Source organism: Geotrypetes seraphini, chromosome 3, assembly GCF_902459505.1.
Source record: "Geotrypetes seraphini chromosome 3, aGeoSer1.1, whole genome shotgun sequence".
Lineage (NCBI taxonomy): Eukaryota > Metazoa > Chordata > Amphibia > Gymnophiona > Dermophiidae > Geotrypetes > Geotrypetes seraphini.
The window spans coordinates 281,715,656-281,740,911 of NC_047086.1; the positions used below are offsets into that span (position 1 = coordinate 281,715,656).

At 43.0% G+C, this 25,256-nt stretch overlaps 2 protein-coding genes across 6 annotated transcripts in view; one reads left to right on the forward strand and one right to left on the reverse strand.

Moving 5' to 3' along the window:
- The window catches only part of TAF5L (TATA-box binding protein associated factor 5 like), a 101,191-nt gene extending 84,957 nt beyond the window's left edge, over positions 1-16,234 (reverse strand). Inside the window, exons 1-2 of one of the 2 annotated variants that reach the window (XM_033938062.1) lie at positions 16,082-16,234; positions 6,373-6,510 (exon numbers count right to left, since the gene is read on the reverse strand). The gene's annotated coding sequence lies outside the window, so the exon portion shown is untranslated. Of the gene's footprint in view, positions 1-6,372; positions 6,511-8,296; positions 8,316-16,081 lie in introns of those variants that run through there. The other variant, XM_033938063.1, reaches the window with a different exon arrangement.
- URB2 (URB2 ribosome biogenesis homolog) overlaps positions 15,548-25,256 on the forward strand; it is a 132,148-nt gene continuing 122,439 nt past the window's right edge. The window contains exon 1 of one of the 4 annotated variants that reach the window (XM_033938058.1): positions 15,548-15,645. The gene's annotated coding sequence lies outside the window, so the exon portion shown is untranslated. The other 3 variants (XM_033938057.1, XM_033938060.1, XM_033938061.1) reach the window with 3 other exon arrangements.

Below are 25,256 nucleotides of genomic sequence, written 5' to 3' on the forward strand. Positions count from 1 at the left end.
TCAGGAAAGACAGAGTAGGAAGAAAAGGAGGGAGAGTTGCGTTATATGTTTAAGATCATATTAAAGCCACACAATTGCAAGATCTGCAGAGCAAAGAAGAGGCACTGGATCAATTTGGAAAGAGGGAATGGTAAATATATTTACATTGGTGTGATGTACAGGCCTCCTTCACAGGAATTGTTATCTGGAAGGAGTAGAAATACAGTGAACAAAACTAAAAGGAGCTATTGTAAGGGCGACAAACATTTTTGAGAGGAAAGTAAGTAAAAGTAAGAGGAAAAGAAGGCTGCTTTGGTACTCAAAAGTAGAAGCTGAGAAAGTAAGGAATAAGAGGTTAGTTTTCATAAACTACAAAAGATCGCATAAAGAGAGAGAAAGGCAAAAATATCTGGAAAAGTTAAGAGAGGCTGGTCAAGTAGTCAGGAAAGCAAAGATACAAATGGAAGAAAAAATAGCTGACACGGTAAAATGGGGGAGACAAGACTTTTTTTTTTTTTTAGACATATCAGTGATAGGAAGAAGTGCAAAAGTGGCATGGTGAGACTAAAAAGTGAAGGGGAAGAATATGTAGAAGCTCATAAAGAAAACACTGAATTGCTTTAACAAATATTTCTGTTCTGTGTTCATGGCGGGCAAGAGCAAAGTGGAAATGTCCAATCAGAATGGTGCACAAAAAAGTGTCTTTCAACTCATCTGATAAATCCAAATGTCTTTATTCATCCAAAATAACTCATGCATCCAAAGTAACTCAATGACTCGACATGGATCATGTTTCGGCCACCCGGCCTGCATCAGGAGTCTTAGGGTATCAAATGGATAAATATGGTCTATAACCAAACGATCAAACCGTTGCTCCGAATCTTGTGACGCTACAAAACAACACGGCCTTGCAGTTCATGGCTGAAGCGCCAGAAGTGGGCTGTAGAAGACAAACGTGAATAAGGATAGAGGAATGGTAAGCACTGATTGATTTTTACAGATAGACAATGCTTCTCTAGAGTTGGGAGTGGTACCGGAAGACTAGAGAAGGGCAGATGTTGTCTGTCTACACAAAAGTGGAAGTAAAGAAGAATTAGGGAATTACAGGCCAGTAAGTCTGACTTCTGTGTTAAGCAAATTAATTGAAACGCTTTTAAAACAGAGAATGGTGAAGTTTCTGGAAATCGGTGGATTACAGGACCAGAGGCAACATGGATTCACTAGATGTAGGTCTTGTCAGACAAATCTGATCAATTTCTTTGACTGGGTGACCAGAGAATTGAATCGAGGGAGTGCACTAGATGTGGTTTATTTAGATTTTAGCAAAGCCTTTGACAGTGTTCCACACCTGAGTGCTCTTGAGATGACCCCAAAGTGACAAGCTGGGTCAAGAACTAGTTGAGTGGAAGATAACAGAGTGTAGTGGTTAATGGAGATCGCTCTGAGGAAAGGGATGTTACCAGTGGTGTGCCTCAAGGTTCTGTTCTTGGGCCTGTTCTTTTTAACATTTTTATAAGCGATATTGCTGAAGGGCTGTCTGATAAGATTTACTTCTTTTTGGATTATACCAAAATCTGCTATAGTGTAGACCCCTGCTGCTTGGCTGGCCCGGACCTTCTCTCCAACGTTAGAATTGATGTCGAGGGAAGGCTTATGGGCCGACGGTGTGCAATCGCTGCACGCACCTGGCCCTTCCCTTCCTGGAGTTGCGGTGGCAGGGGATAATTAAATGGAGCTGGTGTGTGGCTGCGGTGGTAGCAGCGGGGGATAATTAAATGGAGTTGGCGGAGGACTGGGGGAGAGGAGGAATTGGTGGCGAGTCGGCTTGGGAGCAGGCAGGCTTTGGCCAGGTCAGCTTCAGGGGAGGGAGAAAGGGGGTGGGACAAAGGCTGGAAGGCAGTGGGAGGGAAGGGGGCACAAACTCAGGACACAGAAGAAAGGGAAGGAGGAAGGGGGCACTAACTTGGGATATAGGAAGGAGGGAGGGAATAGAAAGGGACAATTGTTGGATAAGATTTGCTTCTTTGTGGATTATACCAAAATCTGCTATAGAGTAGCCCCCTACTTCTTGGCTGGCCTGGACCTTCTCTCCAACATCAGAATTGACATCGGGGGGAAGGCTTGTGGGCCGGTGGTGTGCAATCGCTGCACGCCCCTAGCCCTTCCCTTCCCAGATTTGCGGTGGCAGGGGATAATTAAATGGAGCTGGGGTGGGACTGGAGGGGAGGAGGAATCGGTGGCGGGTCGGCTTGGGGGCAGGCAGGCTTCGGCCGGGTTAGCTTTGGGAGAGGGAGGAAGGGGGTGGGATAAAGGCTGGAAGGCAGTGAGGGGGAGGGGGCACAAACTCGGGACACACAAGAAAGGGAGGTAGGAAGGGGGCACTACTTGGGACATAGGAAGGAGGAAGGGAATAAAAAGGAACAATTGTTGGGCTTGAGTGTGTGAGTGAGAGGGAAAGAAATGGCGCACATGGGGAAAGGAAGAGGAAAATTGTGCATAGAGAGGAGTGAGGTAGACATGCAAGGGGAATATCCCTGAGAACCAGGGAAGCCTAGTTCAAATCCCAAAGCAGTTTCTTGTGATCTTGGAGAAGAAGCCATTTAACCCTCCATTACTTCAGGTATAAACTTAGATTGCAAGGGGCAGTCTGTGGGAGATGAGAGACCATGTACACACACTCACTGTGGGACCTCATTTTCATAACTCAGTAGGGACAGAATAGTGGGCCCACACATGAAAAACACAGTCACTGAATGGTATGACTCAGTGGTTCCCAAACTTTTTCTGTTCATTGCTCACTTAATGTTTCAAGATGGGATCTTGTACTACTGCTGTTCATGTTACACTTTTAAATGAATGGCCTTGATGGGAGGAAAGGACCATTGGAACCACTTATGTACCAGAGGGGTTCCCTAATTCTCATTCATCACAATTTCACTGAAATGACTGAAGAAATTAACAAATTCGTGCTAGGGGTCTATGGGTTATTTTTTTTTCCAAAAATATTTTATTGAAATATTTAAAGAAAAAAATATCACAAACAAAAGAAAATAATAACAATATTAGTAAAAGAATTAATAATAATAATAATAACAGTTTATATACCGCAATACCATTAAGTTCTATGTGGTTTACAATAGATTAAGCGAGGTACAAATTGATTGAATTTAAGAGGGGGGAAGAGGAGAGTTAATAGGACCGGAAATGCGTTGTTGAGGAGAAAGAGATTAATAGGACAAAGGAATCACTATGGAGGAGAAAGAAGATGAGTGGGTCAGTTGTCTAGATACTTTAGGAACAGTTGAGTTTTTAGACGTTTTCTGAATTCCTCATAAGTAGTGGGCGAAAGCAGTTGATCTAGGTCTTTACCCCACAATGCTGCTTGATGTGAAAGAAGGTGTTCATGGTGTTTTTTCAGTTTACAACCTCTAACTGGGGGGGGGGAATTGAAGTAGGAACGAGAGCTTCAAGTTTCAAGTTTAATAATTGTTTTGATTAATCGCTTAATCATATTTCAAAGCGATGAACAAATTAAAATTACAATTTCTGGGAAACAATACATGACAGAACAATACATAATAACATACAAAATTTAAAAAAAAAAATAAATAAAATAAAGAGAAGGAGAAGGAGTAAAGGTCAATTATGTATTTAGGGGCAAGTCCATTTAGCGCTTTAAAGCAGAAGCAGGTGAATTTAAACTTTATGCGTGCTTCCATCGGTAGCCAATGTAACTGCCGGTAGTAGGGTGATACATGATCGAATTTCTTTAGTCCGAAGATTAATCTGACCGCTGCATTTTGCATTAGTTGTACATGCCACATATTTTTTGGGAAATGGCTAAGTAGGCGATGTTACAGTAGTCAAGTTGACTTAGTACGAGGGATTGGACCAGGGTTCTGAATGCCGACGTATCGAAATAAGCTTTAATGGATCTGAGTTTCCAGAGAGTGAAGAAACCCTTTCTGATTAAGTCATAGAGTGTCGCAACATATAATCCAAGCTAAATTTAATAACATTTATTCTTTGAAATTAAGTAAGCAATTCCATACTTTCCTGAATTTTTTCATATTACCACGTCATTGCATACATTTTTTCATACTTACTATACAAGTATAACATGTTCCACCACATATTATGTTCCAATTTAGAAAAATCCTTCCAATTAGATCAAATTGTTTTAACTGTTTATCATTAATAAGTTCTTTAATAATTGTGTTTTATAAGAATCTAATATAGATTTTCACCCTATACCTCCCAATATAATTATCTGGTAAGTTAATGGCTCAGATACAGAAAGCAAGGTTGAAATTGTTGACCAAACTGTACTCCAATAAGAAACCACATAAAGACATTTAAAAAGCATATGTTCCATTGTACCAACTGTATTTTTACAGGTTATTTTATACTTGTTTGAAGGTATATGATCATCTTAATTTCTAATATTTTGCTTTCTTCTTTAGTTTTAAACTCCCTTTAGGTACTTTGATTGAGAGGTCATAAAGGGAGTACTTTTTTGTTAAAAGGTTCATCTACTACTCCTGAAGGAATTCTGCACAAAAAAAATTTGAAAATTCTGCAAGATTCAACACAATAAAATCACTGTGTGTACAGATATATAATTAAACATGTTTGAGAAATATTTTATGCAGAATTCTCTCACTGTAAACCCTGGCCCCACCAGTTAGGCTATCCCTTCCACAGCTTTCTTTCCCCACCCCCTTTGGATTAGAGAATGACAAGGGGAAAAAATTTGTCCCCATCACCGCAAGCTTGGTCCCTGTCCCCGTGAGCTCAGTCCCTGACCCTGTCTCGTCCCCGCGAGCTCGATCCCCATCCCATCCCCGCAAGCCATCTGATCCCATCCGCACAAACTATCTCCCTTCTGTGTTCCTATTTTCCCCATTTCTAATATCTCCCCCCGTATCTGTATACTCCCTCCTGTGTCAGGCATTGCCCCCTCTTGTGCCCATACACCTTCCCCATGTATCTCCCCTTTTTGTCTCTGTCCCTGTGCCCCCATGCACATAATTTCCCCTCTGTTTGTTACCTTCCTGTGTCCAGATTTCTCCTCTCTTCCTCTTCCACACCAATGTGTCTCTCTCCTCTCCAACCCCATCAAGCTTCTTTCCCTCTTTCTCCCCTCGCTTCCAGCATCTGGCTCACCTGCCTGTCCTCCCCTTTCTCTTTCCTGCTGTGGATTCAATATTTGTCTCCCTCTTACTTTATCCCCTTTCACTCTCTCCTTCCTACTGTGAGGGAACACTGCTGTCTTCATCTCCAAAGCCTGGCAGGCTGTGTATTACATGATAGATTTCAGTGCTGAGTTATGTCTGGCAGTTCATCTCTCTTCCTCACCCTCCTACTACTCCTGCCTGGTCCCTCCCCCCCCCCCTTCCCATGGACCCAAGTGCACTATCCCAGTTGAGTCAGAGTCTGAGAACCCAGCTCTGAGCCCAGAAATCGGCAAGTGAGGCACTCCGCCCTACCACTGCTACACCAGTTTTAATTGGTGTCCTTTTTTCCCCCCCAAGTTCTATGGGAAACTCCCTTCCTCTCGCTTGCCATGGTCCGTGCATCTCCCTCCCTCCCTTGTCCTTACCTTCACTGGCAATTTTTCTCTTAACAAGCAGCCGGAGCATTTTCTGAAGTCGCGTGCGTCTGGCTGCCTGAAACTTCTCCTCTGCTCTGCTCTGACGCAACTTCCTGTTTCCGGTTGCGTCAGAGGAGAAGTTTCAGGCAGCCAGCCAGCCGCACATGACTTCAGAAAATGCTCCGGCTGCTTGTTAAGAGAAAAATCGCCAGCGAAGGTAAGGCCAAGGGAGATGCTCAAACTGCACGATTTAAGTATTTTGCGCGCATTCCCTCAATTAACTGCGGGGACAAGGCCGTTCACCACTCCATGGGGTGGTGAATGGCCTTGTCTCCGTACCTGTGGTGAACAGGTTTTTTTTTCATCCCTGTTTTGGCAGGTTACCCATGGCTAGCAGCGGGTAACAGTCACCGTGTCATTCTCTACTTTGGATTGAAGTCCTGTCCAGGCTTGGTATTAGAGAGAGTAGTAGAGGGACAGGAATTTAATTCATTCCCACCTTCCCACTGACTCTTAGATTCAGAGAAAAGGTATCAAAACTTGTTAAGCAATGACAAGTCAATGTGTAAAGGGCACAGAGGAAACCACAAGTCAACTGTGCAGAAAGCAAAAAACAGCAGAAGAGTGAGAAGATGGGAGCACCACATCAGTATCTTAATGACGTCCATGCTATCACTGTCCTACATGATGGTAATCAACAACCGAGAGAGTAACCCAACTCTATGTCACTTTTAAACAATCCTTTTTAAAGGCCAGAGTGCCCTACTAATTAAAAATAATGTGTTCAGTTGAATACATACCTCTGCCAATTGCTGGGAGAAAAGCACTTTATCCCTTGTTGCATCAGATACCCAATTAGATTAGAAGGGCTGCAGCATAGAAGTTTCTTGTACCTGTGTGTACTATCTGGCACCTTATCCCTGAGTGCCATATAAACGCTGAAAGAAAACCAATAATTGTATAGTGAAAGCTTCCAAAATAAGTCAAGATAGCTTAGCTGTAAGTTCATCTCAGCACAGAAAAAACAGCTTCTATAAAATATATGAACAAAGTTATCACAAAGTGGATACACATTAGTGATGGTGAAACATAACTGTTTCTTTTCTTTTTTTTTTACATTTTAAAGTAATGTTATAATATATAGAACCAAGATTTATCTCATAAGGAGCACCTAGCACACAACAAAATTTATTTCCCTTGTCGTGTATATAAAAAGCAGATACCAAGTCTAACAAATGAGTTTTGGGGTGTAATCTAAGGGGTTGCTCTGTAATATTTGTTAAGAAGACTCCTATTTTTGTCCAGAATGCCTGAACGGGCATTTCAAAAGACATGAATGAAATTCTTATGACCTTAATTACACTTAGCACAAAAAACAGTAGGTAATATCCCATCTTTATACAATTGTGATCAATAATACAGCAGAATAAGAGTGGGGAAGGAACCATACACATATACTAGGGATAAAGCAGAGTTTATTAAATACAATCAACTGTTAAAATACCAAACATGACATATTTCAACCAATCTATCTTGTAGACCCGACATGGTCCGTGTTTCGGTTTTGTAATAAAAAGCCTGCCTCAGGGGTACAGATGGTATCGCTTATTTCGTTGATTTTGAACTGCGCTCCATTGAATGAACTTATGTGAAGCGCAGTACAAAAGCAACGAGATAAACAATACAATGGGAGCCTCGACCCTGAAGAAAAATCAATGAAACATGGTCATGCCGGTGGAGGCGCTCCCTGATTAATATTTTTAACTAAAAAGATATTATACTATTTTAAGGATTCACTTTAATAATGAATATTGCACATAAACAGTAAAAAAATGATCCAATGAAGAGAATGGCTTATGCGATCTCTATATGAAATGCATAAAGGAGAATAACAAGCCTACTGAGGATCTACAAAAAAATTTTGCACATCAATTACTGTCTGGGTTTGTCAAAAAGAATTCTAGCGTATCACACAGAAGTTTCATGACTATCCTGTCATGTTTGGTATTTTAACAGTTGATTGCATTTAATAAACTCTGCTTTATCCCTGGTTGATGTGTAGTTCCTTCCCCACTCTTTTTCTGTTGCATATTTGCCATGGGGTTTGTTTGCCTTGTTGTCTGATTTGATTGATATACAAAACATATTTTATGCAATTTATATTAATATTATCTATAATCTGCTCTCAAAATCAAGCTAGGGAGCACTTTAATACTACATTCCACATCTCAGGTATCCAAAGACATTCCCAAATACAATTCCCATCTCCCCTTCAACATCAAGTAGTCTCTAAGGCCACTCAAGGTCCATAATATTGCATTAACTTCTGAAATAGTTAAGTTCTCTAACAAAAAAGGACTGAAAAAAATCTTAAGTTCCAAATCATTTCTTATACTATTGGGGTCCAAAGATGCAATATAGTGTTTGATTTAACAGTATGCAAATCTGTCTTCTCAGTCCAGATTAATATGACCCTGAAGAGTTGAGAAGGATATAGGCCCTCCAAAGAGATACCACCTTGTAATAGTGGAGGGGCTCGTGTGTTTCAATGACTTGGAGGGCTATGCTGTAGGGCCATCAATATCAGACAGGCCTCAGAGGACAAACCAGACAAAGAGTGATCCAAACCTGTGAGAGTCAAGATATGGTGGAGGAGGAGGATGGTTGCTCTTTCCAATGGTACTAACTAGAATGGAGAACAGAAGGGTAAAGACTCAAACATACCCTCCAGTTTGGTCTTCCACTCCCCCAACTGAGGCAGTCAACGTTGGAAGATTGTGGCCTTGGACAGCCGGGCACATCAGCTGGAACTCAGCAGTTCCATGGACATCGTGAAGCTTGGAAAGGGTGTTGTTCAGCCCTGAGATTTGTCTGCCACTCCCGTGGTCCAGAAGTGCAATGGCATCAGGAAGATTGGTGCAGGGGGAGGCATCTTCCTCTAATTGCTGTCTCTGCTGGAGGGACTCCTGCTGCCATTTTATCGCCAAGTGGATGGATTGGTTGAAGCAGCTACTTGGGGAGCCCCCAGAACAAGGAAGTTACCTACAGTGTCTTCTGAAAGAAACCCGGTGTTGGATTATCGGCAGAGGTAACAATGAAGTTAATATGGGAAGCATTTTAGAACCTGGACAGGTTCTATTAGGGATTGTCTTCTCAATTCTCTAAATGCAATGCAGATTTTTCTACAAAACCTGAGACAGACTCAGACCTAGATTTTGCATGCTATGAATTTAACTGAGTTTCTCAAGTCATCCTTGGAAATGACATCAGGGAAGTCAACTCTTGTGGTCACTTTTGTGTAGGAGCCTGACCGTAACTTGCTGTTGAAATAATATATGAACCAAATGGGAAGATTTTGGCTCAATTATAAGAATTTTCCTGACTTGTTACGAGTGGCCCAAGTTAGAAGAAGCTTTTTGACCTTGAGTCCAAGGGTTTGGGCTCTACCTGGGACATTTATTCTGAAATTTTCTTCATGTTTTGTAATTTTTGAGTCTGATTTATATGTTTCTGGAGCCAAAACAACTTCTGGAATTTTTTATTGCTAAGAAAGTCCAGTAGGTTCTAATGCTTAATCATAGGACCTCAATCAGCTGTTCTAAACTGTTGTGCAACTCTTTATTTTTTTTTCTTTATTTTTGTGTAATCTTGACTCTGTGGGCTAAAGTATAATGTTTAACATTTCCTTTTCATCTTTAATATATTTGATTTTATTTAATATTACTGTTCATGTATTTTTCTGAATGTATGTGATAAAAGTATAATAAAGATAACATTTAATAAAAAGAGAAGGATATCAGAATATGGTCCCTGTCTAACAGATGTGTCAACAAGGTTATTCAACTCTCCGCCCACCAAAGAAAAGTTCAATTTTCGCTCCCCGGTTTAAAAAAAAAAAAAAAATCCATATTTCCCAAAAGACGGAGTTTATCTGATACCCCAGGATCTTGGCTCCAAACAGCAACACGGTTCCTCCATATTTCACATAACAGGCCTAAGACAACAGTTGTGAAAGGAGAGAGTTTTACATGGGGTACGTAATAAATGCCATATATTCCAAGGGACCAACAATGCAAGTTCATATTCAATACAAGTGTAAATTGAGCTCTCCTCTAATAAATATGACAGCAATTAAAGTAAGCGTAAGCCCAATTTTGACAAATTAACTAGGCACTGTGGTGTATAGACTTTAAGCATAAAACATGCATAGATAATCACTTTAGCACAAACAAGCTTCAGTACACACCACACCTCAAGTATCATACAGCTATTAAGCTGAATCATGCAGCATTGAGCTGCCCTGCTTCAATCACTGATGCTCCTCTTACAGCCGGCGGTCACTACGGGAAAAAAACTCCACCAGGAGAAAAAACCAAGAAACCGCCAGGTGTAGAGACTTACTTAAATTAAGTGCTATACACCTAAGTGTCTAGAAATATGGTAATACACACAACACATCACCTTCACAATACACATACACAAGTACTTAGCTGCTCAAAAAAGGACGTCCATCAAAAAACAAATCCAATTGTAATCCACATTCGGGACAGCAAATTGAAACTTCAAAGTACTCCACTCGTATATTCAGCTCTTAGCGTCATAAAAAACAACGTACGAGGTTAGTACTTTGAAGTTTCAATTTGCTGTCTCGAATGTGGATTATAATTCTATAAGCGTCAGGGCATTTACCATGTCGACCCATGCTAAAAACCTCTAGTGCAGCTTGATAAAAGGTGGGATAGTTTCAAAAGACAGAGCAAGGACCAGCCTTTTCTGCATGTGAGGTGGTTAATCAGAATTACAACTCCTCCCCTCCACCCACCTAATTCTCCAACTTTTGTATTTGTATGTGCTTTAGTTGTGTACAACATAGTTTACCATGTAATATACAAGATGCACTGGGCCTATAATACAAACATCACAGTAAAATTTAATGTTGAACAATTAATATGAAAAAACCTACTTGGGCATAAACTGCCACGCAGCAAATGCCAACATCATCTGCCTCACACTCACCTATGTGCCTCAAGCCAGATGTAAAAGTGCACAGCTGCATTATAACAGTGATTTTGGCTGCTTTTGTCAGGCAATTTTATAAAATAGGTTTAAATCTGGTTAATGTACAAGTATGCAGGTAATTGAGTTATGTTGACATGGGACGGTTGCATGGAATGCTGCTACTATTTGGATTTTTGCCAGGTACTTGTGACTTGGATTGGCCTCCGTGAAGATGGGATATTGGGCTAGATGGACCACTGGTCTGACCCAGTAAGGCTATTCTTATGTTCTTATGAAATTTTATTCGTAAAAGATTTTGCCCTCCTGATACCCGGGACAGCCCACACTTCAGCAGGGCTGGGGCCAACCATTAGGCATAACTGAGCAGTTCCCGAGGGCAGCAGTTTCTAAGGGAGGGGGGCAGTTACAGTCAAAACAAAACAAGTCCTTCCAGCCAGACAAACTCAAAGGATCATCAGTTTGTACTTTTACCTGCAAAATAAAATATAATATTGAAAAATACGATGTCCACTTATGAGTTCTTGTAGGATGATCATGATTACAGTATGCATAGTTTAATTATCAAAATCTTAGAAGGGAGAATTGATGGGCTAGGGACTTGAAAATTAATTGGGAGTGGGATAAGGCTGAAGGTTTATCTAGGGCACCCAATACTCCCCCTTCCCCCATCCCAATCTGGCAACAAGAAATCTACAAAGGGACTATGTGAGACCACGCAGGATCCTGTAATTATAAGGCATATCCACTTCTAATGTGTAAGATAAAAACACAGGTGTCAAGGGTGGTCCATCCCAAAAAGTAAGATTCACCATCACAATGAGTGAGACTGAAGACTCTTATGTGAGATTTTCTAGTGGTGTATCTGGGGTCTAACTCTGGAAAGATTTGTGTATTGTTTTGCTTTCTAATGGGCCAATGTTCAAAATCAAATGCGGGCGCAGGAGGTAATTAATATAATAATAATAATAACTTTATTTTTCTATACCGCCATAGTCAGACAACTTCTAGGCGGTTCACATCGAAAGAAGGCTGGACATTCAGCGAATTACAAATGCATGAGGGGGAATGTTACAGGAGAAAAGGGTAGTAAGGGGAGGAAAAGTAAGAGGGGTTGTAAAGGGAGGGAAGTGAGAGGGGTTGCCAGAGAGATTGCTTCGGGTTTGTAGGGGGTTTGTTTGTGGTGAGCAAAGGTCAGTCTGTTTAGGTGATGAATTTATCAAACAGAGTGTTTTGATTGATTTTTGGAATGCGTTGTAGGTCTGTTTGGTTTTATTTATGTAGTTTCCCAGCCAGGATTGTTGTTTGTTAGCTTGGAACATGAAGGTTCTGTCAAGGAAGGATTTGTATTTGTAGCCAGCGATTTTAGGATAGGCAAAGATGCTTTTGTTTCTGGTTGTTCGTGTGGGGTTGTGTAAGAGTGAAGCAGGTAGGAAGGTGCTAGGCCCCAGATTTGTTTGAAGCAGATGCATGCAAATTTGAACTGTATTGGTAGCCAGTGCAGTTTTTTGTAGTATGGGCTAATGTGGACGTTTTTTCTCAGTCCAAAGATTAGGCGAACTGCAGTGTTTTGCACTAATCTCAGTTTCTTTATTGTTTTTTGTGGGATACCCAGGTAGACAATGTTGCAATAGTCCAGGGTGGATAGGATCAGCGACTGTACCAGTAACCTGAAGGATGTTATGTCAAAGTATTTTTAATAGTCCTTAGCTTCCATAGTGTATAAAAACATTTCCTCACTGTTAAGTTTGTGTGGTCAGCCATAGTCAAGTGCGTTTCTAGTGTGATACCCAGAATTTTTATGGTTTTGGAAAGACTAGCGCCCACATTAGTGAGCACAAAATTCTCAGGGCTCTAGAGTGAGAGACAATGTCCATGCCAAAGATTAGCACAAATACCATGCAAATGTAGTTAAACAGATGTTAAAGAGATCATCTGCCTTACCAGTGAAAAAATAACACCAATTCAGAGCCAGTGTTAGTGTATTTGAAGAGAGGATTTCCCAAGATTCTTTCTTCAAAATCTGCTGGGTTTTATTTTATTTGCAAACAGAAGGAAACTGGTAGTGAGAGACAAATGTGCATGAGTTAAAGCAGGCCTGAAAGTGAAATCACACACTGGTGCCTGCTTTTAAAAGACAAGCATGATACAGTGTCTTTCTAAAATAGGGAAAAGGAGTCCAGACACTGGTCTCTACTGTGGACAATATTCCAGCCTGATGAACAATCCAGAATAAAAAAGACCACTGATGTTACTGAATGCGAAGACTATATGCTCTGAAAAATTGCAATCAAGAACAATACATTTCTCAAACTATTTTCTAATATATAAACTTCATTTCATTGTAATATTTCCCTAATAACACTATAAAATGACTGGTACTTGTGCTTGAAAACAAATCACTGCAGGTTCCTTTCTCATAGAAACTTCTGCACACCACAAGTTTGCTTCATTATACTCAACTGAGTCTGGAAATTCTTTAGAATCACCCTAATAGTATCCAAGCCAGAATATACAGTATATTATAATTTTAATAATGAAAGACTATGGGCTCCTTTTACGAAGGTGTGCTAGGGCCTTAACGCTCGCAATAGTGTGCGTTAAATTCCCGAGTGCGCTAGCCACTACCGCCTCCTTTTCAGCAGGCGGTAGATTTTCGGCTACCGCGTGCTATAGCGCGTGGTAATTTTGTGTGTGCGCTAAAAACCCTAGCGTAGCTTCGTAAAAGGAGCCCCATATTTTACCTCCAAGCAAAATATCTTCTGCTAATAAAAACTGAAACTAAAAGCCACAGTGCTTTTACAATTGCTGACTGCTCAACAGCAGTCCACAGAGAGGCTGATTCCTAAGGAGCTTATCATCCCAAATTTATAGACTTAAATTCCTGTTAAACTTGTTTCAAAGGCATTTATTTAGAGCACTCTTTTTACCAGATAAACTACTATGCAAGATCATAACTGCATTACTTGCAATTGCATTACCCACACACACAAAAAGAATAGGTCTCTCCCCCCCTCCCCCAGCTACCTTGCAATCTCTTGTGATCTAGCGGTGTATTCAGGATGGGAATGATCCAAAGTCACTCTTGCCCATGTCAGCTCTACTATCAAAATGGCTGCCACTATAGCAGCCGGCATGGGCAAGAGTGACTGGGGATCACTCCTGCCCTGACTACACCCCTAAATCACCAGGGATTGTAAGATAGACTCAAGGGGAGTATCTACAAGCAGGTAGGGGGAAAATGCAACTCCTGATCACTGGGGTTGGGTGGGGAGGGTTTGCAAACAGGATAAAGCACAAATTTTCAGCTTCCACCAAAAACACACAGTCAGTTTTGGCTGAATCCGAAACGGTGGCTGTAGCCTTTTGGCCAATACTAAAACCCAGCAGAAAAAAGATTTTAGGCTAGTTGCTTCTGTACCTTTTACCTTTAAAAAGAAAAGGTTTGTGTCCTGAATATTTCAAGCACTGCATGCATGTGAAATAGTTGAAATTCAGCTCAGCATCTGAGGAGTAACAACACTGGATGGAGGAGTTACACGCACACTGCTGGCACCAGATAGGTGAATAATAAATGATGAAGGACTGTTTGATTATACACACAAGTATGTATATATATATATATATATATATATATGTTTCCCAAAGAGAAGCAAAGATTAAAGGAAAAAGAATAAAGAAAGCAGCCTTGTACTATAATGACTCCACAGCCAACCTGATGGGAGCATCAACTGCTAATGAACTGGAAGAAAGTGACTCAGTAGCGAAGAAGAAAAAACATGTTGAGAGTACCACTTCCTTCTCTCTCCAGGCAGCAATCAATTGGTTCCCCAAAACTCAACTGAGTTTATGCTTGCATACAGGCTGGCCCTGGAAAGAGCCTTGCTGGCACAAAGCTGTGCTGCCCACGTTGTAGCAGCGGTCCACCTGTTTTGTGCACTTCTGTGCAACCCACTAGGTCCATGTGGCTGCTGTTTCCCATTAAGACTGCCTCCATGTAACATACATTCACTGCACATCGCAGGGTCTGGACTGCATGCACACTATCTGGGCCTGAGGGACTAAATCCTCCTAGTCCTATTTGGGCCTCCAAGGACTAAATCCTACTATTCCAGAAGCGGTACACAGGGATCCCCTGCTCCCCTTTCCACTTGGTGCTCACCAGAGCATCTTGCATGTGACTCCCTTTCAGCACCTGGCAGCACCATAACTTAGCTTGACATCTCCAGCCTCCAATCACTTGCTGAAATCTGCCCAGTGTGCAGTGGTGGCCAATAAAAACCCCAGGATGTGATTGGTCACTTGAAAACAAGATACTGGGCTAGATGAACCATTGGTCTAACTCTGGATACTTTTTTATTCTTACATGAATTGAGACCTGGGATAAAAGGTCCTGTCGAAACACTCCACATCCACAAAACCAAGGAACAAACTAATCTAAATCCCACTATCCTTGGATCAATATATAATGCCTTATTCCTAAGTAAGAAATACTTCAAATTTAGTTCGCTTTACACTTTTAAATTTTCATTTAAATCTTCCTTGATTTCCCAGCGTACCAGTGAGAAAAATTCAAGAAAGACTTGTTAAACAAGATAGGAACCTCATAAAGGGGGAGAAAAAGCCTCCGACTCAAGCCTGCTGCTACATTTTTATAAGCATTCAGGCTAAACTTTGAGCTACCTCCTTGTCAAAAAAAAAACAAACCCTCCTCCATAAGTGTAGGTTCCTATCTTGTTTAACAAATCTTTCTGGAATTTTTTCTCACTGGTGCGCTGGAAAATTCAAAAGTGTAAAGCGAACTAAATTTAAAGTATTTCTTACTTAAGAATAAGGCATTATATATTGTTCCAAGGATAGTGGGGTTTAGTAAAAGGTCCCGTCCTCAGTGTCTGAAACAACTAATCAAAAAGGGGTATATATATGGGGTTGTTGAAATGAAACGGCAAAAAAAATCATTTGGAGGGGACTGGCTACAGAAGCGGTTGTGGGAAGAAGTGCTTTGAGCTAACGTGGTTGAAGCCGGTAGCAAGGGAATAGTGCTGCTGTCTGCCTAGGTAATGAGGTAATACTGGGGACTGATCTGCAGATAGATTTGGCAGGTTTTTCTGGCTCAGAGTAAAATCAACAAATAGATTAAATTTGCGCATACTATGACAGGAATGCCCTCACATACCTAACATGCCTCTGCACACATGTTCAAGAACTAGCACTCACCTTACTCCGTGATCCAACATATCTCCCTAAACTATCCCCCCCCCCCCCCCATGATCCAGTACCTCTCTTCACTCCCTGCGACCCCATAGTGCAGCATTTCTTAGCTGCCACTCGCTACTCCCTTCCCCTGCTTGCATCTCTCCCTCTCCAATCTCCACTACTCCTCGCCCCAGGTCGTGCATCCCTTTCCATCCATTCCCCGAGGTCCGACATCACTCCCCTTCCTCTCCCGCGATCTGCCACCTCCCTTTCTTTCTCGGTTTATCCTGTACTTACTTTGAGAGATCGCCGGCAGCGGCAACACTTCACACATGCTGCCTGCGACCGGTCCCGCAGCTTTCCTGTGACGCCTCCGCTCCGCCGGAAACAGGAAGTAGCGTCAAAAGGGAAATTCCGGGGCCGGCCACGAGTGTTTTGAGTGATCGCTGCAACTCCTGCTCGCTCGCTCTCCAAGTAAGAATACATTTTAAACTAGACCGGAGGGGTGAGTGAGAAGGGAGCGGGTTAGAGAAAGATGCTAGACCTGGGTGTGAAGTGAAGAGGGACGGAGAGGAAAGAGAGACGGATAGTGGCTGGGCTGGGCAGTTGGAGGGGTGGAGGGAGAGGCGAGAAAGAAAAATGCTGGAAGGGGCAATCTTTGTCTCCGGGTTATAACGTTTCTGGATCTAAATAAACAAGTTTATTCAATTTTGAATCCATGAAACTAAACTGAATGCTTCTAGATATCTAAAGAAAACATATTCTTTGTAAATTGTAGATACAGTAAATAAGTTATGGGATGGTAGCTGGATCTTCTCCCCCCCCCCCCCAAAAAAAAAAAAGGAGTTCTTCCTGTTTGCAATTTTGGTGTTAATTCTGGCTGTCTGAAAAATTGATTTTTGCAGTTTGTTTAATTCTGGTGAAAGATGTTAAATGTTTGAGGGAAAAATTGGACATGCTATTACAGCCCTAGTTCATCATATTCTAGTTTCCAGTTCTTTAACTGTTATATCAGACTGTCCCTTCTATGCTGGGTAACTATTCTGCTTCTCATTTGTGCTATACTGGATCTTCATATTAGATTCTTCAAAACATCTCGGTTTCAGCTTTAGTTGATGGTGCTTTAATTGTACTAAGATTGTTCCCCAATTTCACATAGACTTGCTTGGGCTCAGTTCATAGGTGTTGCTACAGGGTTGCATGGAGTGGAAAGTGCCACCTGAAATAAAAGGCTTGCCATCCCAGCTATACAACCTAGTTCTTGTGCAACATCCTCCCTCCCCACAGTGTCCAGTAACTCTCTCATTCTGGTTTCTGTTGTCTCCCCCCCCCCCCCTCATCCATCCACTCCTACTGCAGTCCTCCAATCTTCCAGTGGGTTACCAGCAGCTTCAGTGATGAATGCATAATGTCTTTGGCTGGTCCTGAAAGCTGCCTCTCTGCTACTACTATTAATTATTTCTAGAGAGCTACCAGACATACACAGTGCTCTACAGAGTCACGAAGGAGAAAGTCCCTCCCTGCTCGAAAGAACTTACTATCTAAACAGACAAGACAGATCAACAGGATGCCAGGGTGGGAGATACAGTTAGGGGGTGGTTAATTTGATAGCTAGAATGGTGAACAGTGAGGAGTAAGGTTATGGATTGAAAGCTATATCAAAAAGGTGGGTTTTCAGTCTGCTTTTAAACAAAGGAAGGGAAGGGAACTTGGGTAGTTCAGTTTTTTCCTTGGCTGCTAGTCCATTTGTTTGGACCATCTGAAGATTTTCTCTAGGCCTGTTTTGATCCTCTGTTTAGTCATCGCATCCTGTTTCTTCAGTGGGATGATCAGTTGAACGTCGTCTGCGTAGATGTGAATTTTCTGATTTTTGATTCTATTATGGCACCCAAAGTTGCATGCACAACTTAATTGATCAACAAGCCCTTAACTATCAATAATTGGGCACTAGCAATCAATTATTGCAGTTAATTGACATAAATTAGAATTAGCATGTGCAATTGCAAGGTGCATACCCTCAATTTATAGAAAAAAAACACTTAATGGCATATTTTTTCGGAGCCCAAGTTTCATTACTATTTATAGAATTTCCTGGCAGTATGCTGTTCCTGAGGCAATATTCACAATCTGAATATTTTTTATGTGATGATTTGTAAGAGGGATTGCTTCATTGTTGGGGAATATGGAGTTAGTAATGCAGAACTATAGCGTCAGGATTTGTAGTGAGATCCTATAGATAATCCATACTCTAACCCTACACAGAATTTGTTGAATGATGCTATCAATTATAATTCAATTCGGTAACAGCACTACTCTTATTTAAATGAAGTAGGGGTTCATGTGATGAGCACATTCTGAGTAAGACGCCCTGAGGAGCAGCTCCGGGGACAGCTCTCCTAAATCGGATTCTCCTTACGACCTACTCTCACTGCCTTGCATCTTTAGATTATATAACTGTTGCTAAAGGTCGGAGGGACAGCTTACTACCTCCAGAGAGTCCATACTGCGGGGTATGCCGCATAAGGGTACACGGAATCATCGCGCTCCTTCTACCTTGGCCACAGCCAAAATGGTGTCAGAGACCGAGTCTTCCGCGGGACCATCTGTTTTGCCCCCTACATTGCTTCTCCACAAGGACGCGATGGGTGAACTAAAAAAATACTTCATGGCCATCATGGATGAAATGTCAGGGCTGCAGGCTAGCTTTCAGGAAGTGAGGGATGGTCTGAGCACCTTTAATAATCGTGTGCTCCAAATTGAGGTCTGCATGGTGCAGCAGGAGGCCACCACAGACTCACTCTCTACTCACATGCAGGCACTCGAACGAACAGCACAGCAACTGCAGGAAAAGGTAGAACACGAAAACCGAGCCCGAAGGAATAACTTAAGAGCAGTGGGCATACCAGAGACAATTAAAGAGGGTGATCTGCGCGCCTGGCTGGAAACCTGGTTGCCCATTTTTCTCCAGCTGGGTGAGGACCTGCCAAAGCTGAGTCTCGAGCGAGCAAACCGAATTGTGCAGTGACGGGAGGGAGAACATCGACCTTACCCGGTGATTTTGCGGTTCCTCAACTTTGTGGAAAAGGAGCAGGTTCTACGCTGGTACTGGGAGGGTAAGCAGCTCACCTATGAAAATTGCTTGGTGCTCCTTTTCCAGGACTTTTCTTCAGCAGTGGTGGCTAAGCGGAGAGAGACAGCTCCATTTTGTTCGGCACTGTTTCAGCAGGGCCTCCGCGCTATCCTTCAGTATCCTGCTCAGGTGCGCCTGTACTATCATGGGAAGCAACTCTCCTTTGACAAACCGAAGGAGTTAGAAGCTTTTGTGCAGGCATTGCCTCCAGTGGCTGCGGGAGATCCTGATTTGCTGCCAGCGCCCTGAGGAGCTTTGCAGAACAGCCAACTTCGCTAGACTGTGCTTTCCTAGCTTGTGAACAGCTATCGGACTCTCTAATGCTGCTGGTGGGCCGGGAGCTTTGGGCATTGGGGATGACTTTGTGCCTGGCACCTTCATTTCTTCCTATCCAGCTACCTTCTGTTTTCATCTTCTTCTTTTACCCCATTTTAGGACAGCCTCTGTATGGGACTTGTGTGCGCCTGATTGGGGTATATCCACTTCACTCTATGTTGGCGACCTTTGCCTTGGGGAGAGTCTTTCGATCTAGCTTTTCTCTTCAGGCTGGCCAATGTTATTTGTACTTTCTGTTTCCAAATTCAGAGGAGAGGGTTCCCGGAGTTCTCCTCTGTGTGACTGCAAAGGATGTTTATGTTGGGGGAGGGGGGCAGAATGGGGGGGAACTCTTGTTTTTTAGGTTGTCTTTTCTTCTTGCTTTGGTGTGAATGTGGTGATGGATGTCTGTGGCTATGTGAGTGGGGGGACACTGTAGAATGGGGAGGGTTTAGGGGGTTGCTTGTTGTCTTGAGTGGAGTGCCTGGTGGGGGACGAGTGGCTTGTTCACTTGCAGGGAGGGGGTCTTGCTGGGGGACCTCACCCCTTCATGTAATGTTACTCTCTTGGTATTGTTCACCCTGTGGCCATTTTGACAATGGTTAATCTCAAGGATGTCTCACTTAATGCAGATGGTATCCACTCACCTGTGAAACAAACAAAGATTCTGTCACTGCTCAGGAAACTTCAAGCTGATATTGTCTATCTACAGGAAACGCACCTTACTATGTCTGAACATGCTAAATTGAAGAGGGTCGGTTGGGGAGTTGTGATCCTCTTCTTTCAATGGAAGACAGAAGGGGGTGGCCATTCTTGCCCACATAAAACTGCCACTGCAAGTCCATAGGGTTATTGCTGACAAACAGGGATGGTATGTGCTTGTCATGGGGGAATTGTGGGCCATGCCACTGGTTTTTTGTAATGTCTATGCTCCCAACGTATACCAACATAGTTTTTACACCCACTTGATGGCTCTATTGGTCAACTATCCGATGCATCAGCTTTTAATAGGGGGGCAATTTTAACTTTCAGGCTAACCCGCTCTTGGATCGTAAGCCACCTCGACAGGGGGATGCCAGCTATGACACTAAAGGGGTTAATTTCCTTGTGAACTGCTGGGGGTAGTGGATGCATGGCAGGTTGTCCACCCGGATGAACGAGACTACACCTTTTACTCTCATTCTCACAAAATGTACTCACGGTTGGATTATCTCCTTCCTTCACAGCACCTCCTGTCCAGCGTGGCTGCAGCCCACATCGAGGAGTCCGACCATGTCCCTATCTCTTTCACCTTGAATTTGTTGAATAGGGATCAGGACAGAGTGTGGAAATTGCCGGACTTCTTGTATAAAGATAAGGACTTCCATACTTTCCTTAGGGCCAAATTCCAAGACTATGTACAAGACAATCCGCCTGCGGATGTGATTCCCATGATGTATTGGGAGGCTGCAAAGGTGGTTCTAAGGGGGCATATTATTTCCTATATGGCCAAAAAGCGACGAGATCTAGATGGTGCCCTCCTGCGACTCTCTCTCTGGAGCTGCAGCAGATCCGGAGGATTCATGTCACTAAATTGGACGAGAGTGCTAAGGTCAAAATTTATCAGCTTCATAAGGAGATTGACCTGATCTTAACCGCCTAGGCAGAACAAGATCTTTATTTTCAGCGCTAACGATTGTATAGGTGGGGTGGGAAAACGGGGAAATTATTAGCTAATTTGGTTCAGCCGGCTTCTAAGCAACAACTTATCTGAGGCATAAGGGACGTGGTGGGGATCAGATACACTGACTTTGAGACTATTGCAGACTAATTTGTGTGTTTCTACACTTCTCTTTATAGTGCTGGTACGGTGGATGAGAACAATCATGAGGCCTTTTTTCACAGTCTGCACCTCCCGGTGTTACCCACTGAGCAAGTGGAGATCTTGAACAAACCTATTGATGTGGAAGAGATTAGGGCTGCTATACGGTGGTTGAAGCTAGCTAAATCCCCGGGTCCGGATGGTATGGGGCCAGAATTCTATAAGATTTTGCAGGACTTGGTCCTTTTACCTTTGCAGTTATGTTTGCTGACGCTTCGGCTGAGGGTAACCCAGTACGAATCAACTTGGCGCATGTCATTCTTCCCCCCAAATCCAGCAAAGATGTGGACCTTCCAGGGTCTTATCGACAAATCTCTCTCTTAAATCAAGATGTTAAATTGTTGGCGGCCATCTTGGCCAAACGTCTGAATAGTTATTTGCCGGAGTTGATAGGGGATGATCAGGTGGGTTTTGAACCCGGGAGGTATGCCTCTCTGAACCTCTGTAAGTCCCTTCTTGTGATTTGGGAGGCTAGGGGGAGTGAGAACCGGATGGTCTTGGCTAGTTTAGATATCAAAAAGGTGCGCGATAGCGTCTTATGGCCCCATTTGTTTTGGGTCCTAGAGAGATTTGGGATAGCGGGCAGATTTGTTGATTGGATGAAGGCATTGTACTTTGACCCGAGAGCGCAACTTATCGTGAATGGAAAGTTGACTGTCCCTTTTCCCCTCTATAGGGGCATGCGGCAGGGATGTCCGCTGTCTCCACTTCTATTCGTCTTAGCGTTTGAACCTTTGGCAGCGCGTCTTAGGCAGGATCCAGAGTGGAAGGTATACAGATCAGCTTTCAAGAGCTGCGGCTTAGCCTATTTGCTGATGATATGCTATTGTACGTCTGTCATGCTGATCGGCAACTCCTGCTATTTTTACGCTGGGTGCGGCTGTTTTGTACTTTTTCAGGCCTCCAGGTGAATTGCTGTAAATCTGAGGTTCTACCTTTGAAGGGGGTGGGCTTCGAGTCCTGGCATAGGGATCTTTCAGTTAAACCATTGGCCCCCTCTCTTAAGTATTTGGGCATTCATATTCATACTTCTGATTCTGAATTATACAAGATGAATATCACCAGGGTTCTGACTCAGTTGAAATCACTTTGCACCTCATGGATGGACCTTCCCCTATCGCTTTTGGGCTGGGTAGCACTCTTGAAAATGATGATAATGCCTAAACTCTTGTGTCTGATTCAGGTTCTGCCCATATGGATTAAACGGAGGGATGAACAGAATTGTAAAGCCCTGGTGCGCCGTTTTTTTGTAGCGTGTCAGTCGGCCCGGATTGCATATACCAAGCTTGGTCTCGACACGGATAAGGGGGGACTAAATGTACCGGATCTTCGCTCTTATGTTCAAATATGTTTTATTGAGCTCAACAAAAACATCAAACAGGAAACAAACCAAGTACAAACAAACTCAGCATTTTAGATAACAAAACTCATCCCCCACAGATCACATCCCCCCAATAACCCCCCCCCCCCACCCCAGCACAACCCTTCGGTCTTCGCTCTTATAATGTGGCCGCGCTGCTTTGTGGGGTGCATGAATGCCTTTTAGACAAGCAGCGGTTCTTTCCCTTGTCCCTGGTAAAGGAGTGGTGTCATCCATATACCTTTCTTAATCTCTTACATACGAGGGGGGATCTTCTCCGGAGTGTCGGAGTAAACTGATTTTCTACAGCCTTTCTGGGCAGCCTGGGACTGATGGCGGTGCAAACAGGGACAGACCAGCCGAGCATCACCCCTCTTGGGGCTGGTGGGCAATCCGGCCTTCATCCCTGAGTGGGGAAGTCTCCTTTTACTGTTTGGGCCAGTAGGGGCTGTAAGTCCTTGCATCATTTGCTGGAGGTGGGGGGAGGAGAGTTCCCTTCCTTTGACTAGTTGAGAACTCAATTGGAACTGCCGGTGACACACTTTTGGGGCTTACCGGCAGGCTCGCCATTATTACGTTCAGTTGAGGGGATCCGGGGGGGGGGGCTAGCATGGAGGGCACCAAATTGGACAGGTATTTTTTCCTCTTACCCACACCTTTGAACTTCCTCTCTCGCTGGTATAGGATAGTTAAGAAATTGGAGGACGTGGCTGGCATTGCTCAAGTGGCTCGCCAGTGGGAGAAAGAGCTGAGAGGCACTTTGGACGCTGGGCACCTTCAAGAAATTTTTCAGATGGGTATGGGTTTTTTCAAAGCGACGGAGATCTAATCTAATCTAATCTAAACCTTAAGTTTATATACCGCATCATCTCCATGAGAAATTCATTTTAAACTTCTGCATCGGGCCTTCTTAACTAGGGCTCGGGGCTGCTCCATGGACTTGTGGGAGGCCTCGCAGTGTCTCTGTTGTAAAATCGCAGTGGGTACCTTTGTACATACCTTCTTAGAATGTCCCAAGCTGACCCTATGGACTGCAGTGCTTCCCATCATTGAGACTCGGGTGAACAGCTCTGTCTCCTGGGATTATTTAACACTTTTTGCTGGGGGATCAATGCTTCTTATTGCTTGATAATCATGTTCCCTTGCCTGACCGCAAATTTATTGCTCTTGCCTTTTTATTGGTGGTTAAGGTTATTTTGAAGTCTTGGTTGGAGGAGGAGGGCCCGTCTGTTGACCATTGGCTTTCCCTCTTGAAGCAAACCGCCAGATGTGAGATCTTGGTGGAAAGAGGGAGGCGACAGACACCCGAGAGGAAGCGGTATATTTGGTTGTGGCAGCAGTGCTTTTCCCTGTGAGGATTTTGGGGTGGGGGAGTTGAGGCCCGGGGTCTTTCCTCCTTTCTGGACTCTTGCAGGAGGGTTCCTCACCTTTTGCCAGGACTCCTAGGGCTCAATAGGGGGAGCAGGGTGCATGTGGTGTACTTGGTGAATGAATGTTGAGCTTTCCTCTTTCTATTTTATTTTTTTACTCAAATCAGGGACCTTGTAGGGGGGTTGTTTTATGATAGCCTGTATTTTGCCTACTGTAAAATTGGCAGGGTGGTGGGCCATGACATGCCAAGTTCCCTCTCATGGCAGCTGCTTTGTTGATGGATTGTGTTTGCCTTTTCTTATGTTCCTGTACTAATGCTCTGTTTTGAACTGCAGCCTCCTTGTAGTTCTTGGTTGTGTTGTGGCTTTATTGCTTGCCTTAATAAAGATATTATTAAAAAAAGAGGCAAAGATCTAAAGTGTAACAAATATGAATGTACTATCTATAGTACAACATTTACATACCTCATCACAAATTAATGCAACCTAGATCCTCAGCGGCACCACTTTAGGCTCAAAAAGATTCTTATTGCCTAAAGAGTCACGTACCATATCATCACTTGATCTTCTACTTATTAGATATAAGCTTCCCTAATCAATAATTTTATAAATAGTTTACTTATATGCTTTTTAAAGAGTACTTAGCTTTTGTGATCTCTAAAATAGGGATATGTTTGCCAACATGTTTCACCCTGTGTTTTGTCAAGGCTTAATCCCTAAACAATTACAAGAAGAAACAATTACAATGGCAGATTTACTGGATAGCTAAAACTGATTGAGAGGAGGGTTTCTTTATGCATAGAAAGCCTTACTATCTTATACTGCTAAATTAAAAGTTGGGAGATTCTTTCCACCATAGTTGGTGGCTTTATCTCAAGGCCCAACTATTTTGGGATCAAGCAATGGGCTTTGACTCAGAGGTATTGGATATCCCAGTCGGTAAATCAATTGAATGTTGTTTGCTAAATGTGACCCCACAAGTATTGCTGAAAAACCAGTGTAAATGGATCACTCTAGTGGTGACGGCTGGCCGCCTGTTAATGGCGGCCACTTGGAAGAAGAGTGAACTTCCACTTCTGGATGCTGTCTTCCATAAAGTTAATCACATTTATCTGATGTCTAAGTTAACTGCCTTGCGCAGAAATAGGCGTGCATATTTTCCCAAGGTTTGGACTCCTTATATTGCTTGGTGTGAAGTGTTTCACCCCATGATATCTTGATGTTTTTCTCAGCTCAGTCCTACTCTATTTCCACACACTTTCTTCCAGAGGAACTGAATGGGTTGAGGGGAGGAAGGGACGGATTAGGGGGTGGGTTTGAGAATGGTATAACTTGGAGACTCTATTGTGTTTTGGTTCTGTTTGATCCCTTTAAGGACTCCTTTTACTAAGGTGCGCTAGTGGTTTTAGCGCACGCTAGACGCTAACACCGCCATA